Here is an 8,066-nt window from a genome sequence, read left to right on the forward strand (position 1 = left end):
CTCTCCTTGATCATGTTGTATCATCTCCCTCTCTTGATCCTTGAAAACTTCCTCCACACCAAACTCAAAACAACTCATTAGAGGGTTAGTGCACAATCAAAATTTACATGTTCAGAGGTGACATAATCATTCTTAACACTTCTGGACATTGCACAAAGCTACTGAAAGTCAATGGAATCGAAAAATCCATCAAGAATAGCAAAACAGGCAATGCGAAATAAAAGGCAGAATCTGTCAAAACAGAACAGTTCGTAAAGACGAATTTTATTGAGGCACCAGACTTGCTCAAATGAAAATGCTCAAATTGAATGAAAGTTGCGTACATATCTGAGGATCACTCACATAAATTAGCATAATTTTCTGGGTTACCTACAGAGAATTAGGCCCAGATTCGTGACAGCAAAGAAATCTGTTTCTGCGCAGTAATCCAAATCTAGTATGAACCTTACTATCAAAGACTTTACTTGGCACAACAATGCAACAAAACTAAGATAAGGAGAGGTTGCTACAGTAGTAACAACTTCCAAGACTCAAATATAAAACAAGATTACTGTAGTAAAATAAAAACATGGGTTATCTCCCAAGAAGTGCTTTCTTTATAGCCATTAAGATGGGCTCAGTGATTTTAATGATGCACTCCCAAGAAATAATAGTTGCAAAAGAGAGCATCAAGAAGCAAATTCAAAACACATTTAAGTCTAACATGCTTCCTATGCATAGGAATCTTGTAAATAAACAAGTCATGTAGGCATAATGCAATAAACATAGGAAGATAAAACAAGTGTAACTTCAAAATTTTAAGCACATAGAGAGGTGTTTTAGTAACATGAAAATTTCTACAACCATATTTCCATCTCTCATAAAGATTTTCAGTAGCATCATGAGAAAACTCAACAGTATAACTATCACATAAAGCATTCTTATCATGAGTCTCATGCATAAAATAATTACTACTCCCAACATAAGCATAGTCATTTTTATTAATTGTAGTGGGAGCAAATTCAACAAAGTAGCTACCATTATTATTCTCATCACCATAATCATCAAATGTAGGAGGCATATTGTAATCATAATAAACTTTATCCTCCAGAGTAGGTGGCACCAAAATACCACTATCATCATAAATGGGAGGCAAAGTATTATCAAAGTAAATTTTCTCCTGCATGCTTGGGGATTAAAAATATCATGCTCATCAAAACCAGCTTCCCCAAGCTTAAATTCTTCCATAGCATTAGCAATAATAGTGTTCAAAGCATTCATACTAATAACATTGCCATTAGCACGCATATAAAGTTCCATAGGTTTTTTAATTTTCTCTTCAAACACATCATGTCCTAACTCAAGATAAATACTATAAAGATCTCTAATATTTTTGTTGTTTTCCATTAAGCCTAACTAGTGAAATAAAAACATGCATGGAATTAAGTAAAGTAAAACAAGTAACTAATTTTTTTGTGTTTTTAATATAGGAAAGCAAACAAAGCAGTAAATAAAATAAAGTAAAGCAAGACAAAAACAAAGTAAAGAGATTGGAAGTGGGAGACTCCCCTTGCAGCGTGTCTTGATCTCCCCGGCAACGGCGCCAGAAAAAGAGCTTGATACGCGTACAGCACGCGTCCGTTGGGAACCCCAAGAGGAAGGTGTGATGCGTACAGCGGCAAGTTTTCCCTCAGTAAGAAACCAAGGTTTATCGAACCAGTAGGAGCCAAGAAGCACGTTGAAGGTTGATGGCGGCGAGATGTAGTGCGGCGCAACACCAGGGATTCCGGCGCCAACGTGGAACCTGCACAACACAACCAAAGTACTTTGCCCCAACGAAACAGCGAGGTTGTCAATCTCACCGGCTTGCTGTAACAAAGGATTAGATGTATAGTGTGGATGATGATTGTTTGCAGAGAACAGTAGAACAAGTATTGCAGTAGATTGTATTCGATTAAAAGAATGGACCGGGGTCCACAGTTCACTAGTGGTGTCTCTCCCATAAGATAAATAGCATGTTGGGTGAACAAATTACAGTTGGGCAATTGACAAATAGAGAGGACATGACAATGCACATACATGATATGATGAGTATTGTGAGATTTAATTGGGCATTACGACAAAGTACATAGACCGCTATCCAGTATTAAGTTGCAAACAACAGACAATTGCACTAAGTATGGTGCGTAATGTAATCAATAACTACATCCTCGGACATAGCATTAATGTTTTATCCCTAGTGGCAACAGCACATCCATAACCTTAAGGGTTTCTGTCACTCCCCCAGATTCACGGAGACATGAACCCACTATCGAGCATAAATACTCCCTCTTGGAGTTACAAGCAATAACTTGGCCAAAGCATCTACTAGTAACGGAGAGCATGCAAGATTATAAACAACACATAGATTGATAATCAACATAACATAGTATTCTCTATCCATCGGATCCCAACAAACACAACATATAGCATTACAGATAGATGATCTTGATCATGTTAGGCAGCTCACAAGATCCGACAATGAAGCACATAAGGAGAAGACAACCATCTAGCTACTGCTATGGACCCATAGTCCAGGGGTGAACTACTCACTCATCACTCCGGAGGCGACCATGGCGGTGTAGAGTCCTCCGGGAGATGAATCCCCTCTCCGGCAGGGTGCCGGAGGCGATCTCCTGAATGCCCCAAGATGGGATTGGCGGCGGCGGCGTCTCTGGAAGGTTTTCCGTATCGTGGCTCTCGGTACTGGGGGTTTCGCGACGAAGGCTTTAAGTAGGCGGAGGAGATAGGTCAGGGGGCCTGACAGGAGGCCCACACACTAGGCCGGCCCGGCCAAGGGCCAGGCCGCGCCGCCCTAGCGTCTGGCCACCTCGTGGCCCCACTTCGTGACTCCTTCGGTGTTCTGGAAGCTTCGTGTGAAAATAGGCCCCTGGGCGTTGATTTCGTCCAATTCCGAGAATATTTCTTTACTAGGATTTCTGAAACCAAAAACAGCAGAAAACAGCAACTGGCTCTTCGGCATCTCGTTAATAGGTTAGTGCCGGAAAATGCATAAATATGACATAAAGTATGCATAAAACATGTAGATATCATCAATAATGTGGCATGAAACATAAGAAATTATCGATACGTCGGAGACGTATCAGTCCTACGCGTCCACTAGTGCACGTTTGCACCGCGACACGCATCAACAATGGCACGTCTTCCACTTTTGCACCGCAACACGCGTCCTCGAGTCTAACCCTGGAAATTTAGATATACTCAGGTATACCCTCGAGTCATATACTAGCATTTTTTGTGTGCTCAGTTTTCCCCTTGGGTGCTAATACTGGCTAGTGCAATATACTCAGTTTTACCCTCAAGTGGCTGGTCAACAGAGAGTCGACAAATGGGATTAACCGGTTAAATGAGTTATTTAATGTGCAAAACTTTCCGAAAAAGAGTGGCACTTACTCATGGAGTCTTTACCACAAGTTGTCACTTCTCAAATCATAGATGAATCATTGATAAATCAAGTTTTACCACAAATTGCCACTTCTCAAATCACCTAGTAGCTATGAAGGTGCATGGTTTTCCACAATAAGCCCTACCCAAAACAGCTTTCCCCAAAACATACTTTGTCTGAATGAGGCCATAATTTTCACACTCATGTATATTTGTATTGCAAATAGTTTGAGGTAGGCCAAGATGGGTTTCATTGTACAAAACACGCATTTTTCATTTTTTAAATCTCGTATTTGAATCCCTTAGTCTGTTTACTACTCACTTGCCCTTGATTTCTTGATACTACTCAGTTTTGCCCTCTCCCTTCACAAATTCTCACAGACGCCCAACATTGCCCTAATTGGTATAGCCCATGTCACGCGGATCGTGCCCGCCGACCGTTGATCGTATGATTTAACGGGCAGGATAACCCCTATCTCTCTCTGGTCGGGGCCACCACCCTCTCTCTCTCTCTCTGTCGGCGGTTAGCTTCCACCCTCTATGTATGCTAAAGGGCGGTTACCCAGTACGCTAAAGTTTGGTTTTCTGTATTATTTTTCATGAGCTAAATTATAAACTCTTTTAGGTATTATTTTTCACGCAAAAAATGATAAACCATCACCAATTTGTACTTTTCACGCAAAAAATGATACACCATCACCCATTTGTTGTAGCCATTACTTTTCACACAAAAAATGATACACCATCACCAATTTGTTGTAGCCATTACTTTCCATGCAAAAAATGATACACCATCACCCATTTCTTGTAGCCATTACTTTCACGCAAAAAATGATGAACAATCACCGATTTCTTGTAGCCATTACGGTAAAATGATAAACTATCATGAATTACCATTTCTTTTAGGCATTACTTTTCACGGTAAAATGATAAACTATCATAAATTATTATTTCTTTTAGGCATTACTTTTCACGGTAAAATGATAAACTATATCACGATGTTCCATTTCCGTCAAGATAGTCCGCATTACTTTTTTGTTGAGATATACTCCCTCCGTCCACAAATAAGTGTACTTTTAGCTTTTGTACTAAGTCAAATATATGATGAGATTTTGGTATAATTTGAAACTACATTTCAAAACGAATCTCGGGATACTAAATTAGTGTCATAAATGCTACTACTTTTTCCTATATATGTGGTCAAAGTTTAAAAAGTTTGACTAAACACAAAACCTAGATGACTACCCCTACAACGATCATGTCCTCCTTAATTTATTGTGTAAACCCCCACAACGGTCAATTGAAAGTAACAAAACTTCTCTCTACACGCCACATTTTCAATTGAAAGTATACTTAGGATGACACATGCTATTTAGCAACAATGTGTATGGTAAGTAAAAATGTTCAGTATAAATCATCGATAATAAACGATTTTTTACTTCCGAGTACGGTGAACAACCTGTAAAAACTTGTAATAACTTCCGTAGAAACTGCTAATGCACATATTTCTTCGTAATTTGGTATAAACTTTTTAGACTATGCATATAGGTTGTGTGGATGTACATGTTTTATACAAATACTTGAATCATGTATCTATACCTCATATAAATATTAGACAGCCGGACCCATCTGGGTATCGAGCATTATTCCCCAAACCCTACTTTTGTCTAACATGGTATTAGACAACGCGTTCGATTCGCACCGCGACGCTTCCGCCTCCTATGCTGCCCTTGTGTCGTCCTCCTCGTCGCTTGCGATGACGTTGCCCTTCATGGCATCTTTGCCACTAGCATAGGCTTGCCTCGCCGCTCAATCTTCTGCCACTGCCATTGCTGCCCTGTGATGCATGTAAAATACATACATGAATTTTATTGTTTATTGTGTAAAAATCCTTATAATTTAGAAACTTTATTATATTTATTGGGAGTAACCTATTTATAGTTGCAAAAACGCATAATTTCTTGTTTTACACTTTTATGTGTAGGAAATACGTGAATATGAAAAAAATCCCTTATTATGGCAAGATTTAGAGTTTCTGGAATCTATCCCTACAAAACTATTTTCAAAGATGTACACAAAGAGGCCCAAACATTAAGTCAAATGAAAAAGTGCTAAACAACAAAGTTGTGGATAATTTACATAGATTTCATTTGACGTAAAGAACACCTCAGACGAAGTTCGTATGAGATCGCTGGATCCGTTTTGCTGAAAGATACATAGGTAGTTTCGGGAACCCGAAAGTTTGTGACGTCATTGACTAAAACTATTGCCGTACTTGATGGATTTGGCCAAGTCACGACTTTATTGGTTCATAAAGGATAAAGAGGGATCATAGGAAGGTTCTAGAGGTGTCCAAAAGCCTTTGATTCAAAGGGGTATCCATCCCATGGTCTAGATTGCATCTTCACCTCTATATTTGAGGGGAAACCCTACTTTTGAAGGCATCCACCCATTGTGATGAAAATCCTACCTGTTTGCAGCCGCCAAGGAGGGGAGGAGCTCCTCCATACCAGCGCCAACTAAGCTAAGAAGAGAGGGCAAGGGGCCTTCACCCCATGGGGCAGTGATGACGCTCGCGTATATAATCAATTTGTTGGGACTCCAAGCGCAAAGTGTCGTAGCAAGAGTAGCTTTCCCCACAAGGGTGACTTGAGGGTTTATATCGAACTCTCAGGGAATTGGCTTAGAGGTATCTTCTCTTCCTCTTCTTCTAGCAATCAAGCAAAGCAAAGTTTTGCCTTGTGTTCCCAACTCCACCGCCTGGTTGTCATCCACAAGGTTTCGTATTAGCATTGTAGATAAAAGAGGTATTGAAAGTGAAGTAAAGCAAATAAACTAAGTAAACTAAGTAGAAGCGGTAAAGAGATAATTGTTTTTTGGGTTTTGTGTATGATTAAGTAAATAAAGTATTTTTGTATTTTCGGATAAAATATTACAGCAAATGTAAAGTATGATAAAAGTGTTGGAAATGTGTTTCTTATGATTGAAATTGGACCGAGGTTCATGGGTTTACTTGTCTATTCTCTTTTTCAGTTGTAGTGAACACTAATAATTCATCAATGACATAATGTCGATGGAACTTCAGTATATGTTTGATAAGCATTCATATGGGTATCACGTCCTAACAAACAGATGATGCAACATATCTCTCTTATACTCCACATGAAGGGAAAACTCCAAGCAGTCTTGTATTAAGAGTTACCAGAGCATAGCCTTAAGTATTTTGACATGATGTTTGAATATCAAATATGCTACCTTGAGCAAACAAGATTATCACAATTGCCACATGATATACATAACACATGCATTCACTTTATCTCTAGTGAGGCACCAAAAAAAAGGTAAAACCATAATAGGTTATGAATTTGTTGTCACTATTCAATCACTTATAACCATGCTACTCAATCTAATACACACTTCTCTCCACACATGATCTTGCATACAAGTTGGATCAGAACAAACACTTAAGAACGGGAAACATGATATGCATCTATCAATACATCTTACATATAATAGATTTTAATCTCATATAGCAATACCATTGATGGCCTACAAGTACACATGATCATTAGAGCATGTTTCGTGGAAGTATTAGTTCCGGTTTTTATATCGTATCCCAACGAGGAGCCTAGGAGAGCATTTATCTGCGGCGTTTCTGTCGCACTCAAGGTGTCATAGATCTTGAGTAAATTAATTTCAATAATTGAAATCGAAAAAGATGCGTGTAAATGTAGGGGTTTTGTGTATTAAAAGTGTAATAAAGTAAAATGCATAAACAATGTCATGAGTAAATTGACAGCAAGAATTGAAACAGGAACATTGAAACCCAAGAACATTATATATACACTACCTTTTTCTTAGGGACCTATGTTCATAAACGATGTCTTGAATTTGTTTGAATTTTACATAATCCTTTTAAAAACATAAGTAGTACAAGATATTTGGCTATGAACGAATAAAATGAGCAACACTCGTTCATGGATGACTAATCATCCGTAGACACCTCACTCCTCGCAGAATAGCTTTCTATTTATTCACGGTGAATTTAGATGGCTATATGCTCTATAAACCTCGGTTAACATATCCGCCAACATGTATGATATCTAGCTCTCTTTCTAAGATATTTGTACACGGTAAAATGGAGGTGAGCACATACAAATACACCATAAACTTCTCTTCTGACAAGTCTACTTCGCACGGAAGTAATGCCAAATTCTCTACCATCTAACGTTTTATTTGTTTTTATCTAACAAAAGATTGTAATTTCAACAACGATCACTAGAAGTGTTGCGTCTTAACAACATTGCAACAGATAACTAACCAAAAAATGCTCGAAATACATATTTTTAGTTGAAAGTATATGACACCTTTCCCTGCGAGCGGCCGGAGGAGCACGGAACTCAGTTGCCTGATCGGGCCATCGGCGGCCCTCGCTGGGAATTGATCAAGCTCACGGCTTTGTACAGATCACTAACATGCTATGCGATAAATATCACCAAAACTCTTCCCCTCCACCGTATTAGCAACATCAAAAGCAACAATTGGAACATTGAACACCAAGAACCGTAGATACATATTTGACCATGAACGGATAAAACGAACAACGCCGGGACGCAATTCATTTGTGGACACCTCACTACAAA

The sequence above is a fragment of the Lolium perenne genome, chromosome 1 (assembly GCF_019359855.2).
Source record: "Lolium perenne isolate Kyuss_39 chromosome 1, Kyuss_2.0, whole genome shotgun sequence".
NCBI lineage: Eukaryota > Viridiplantae > Streptophyta > Magnoliopsida > Poales > Poaceae > Lolium > Lolium perenne.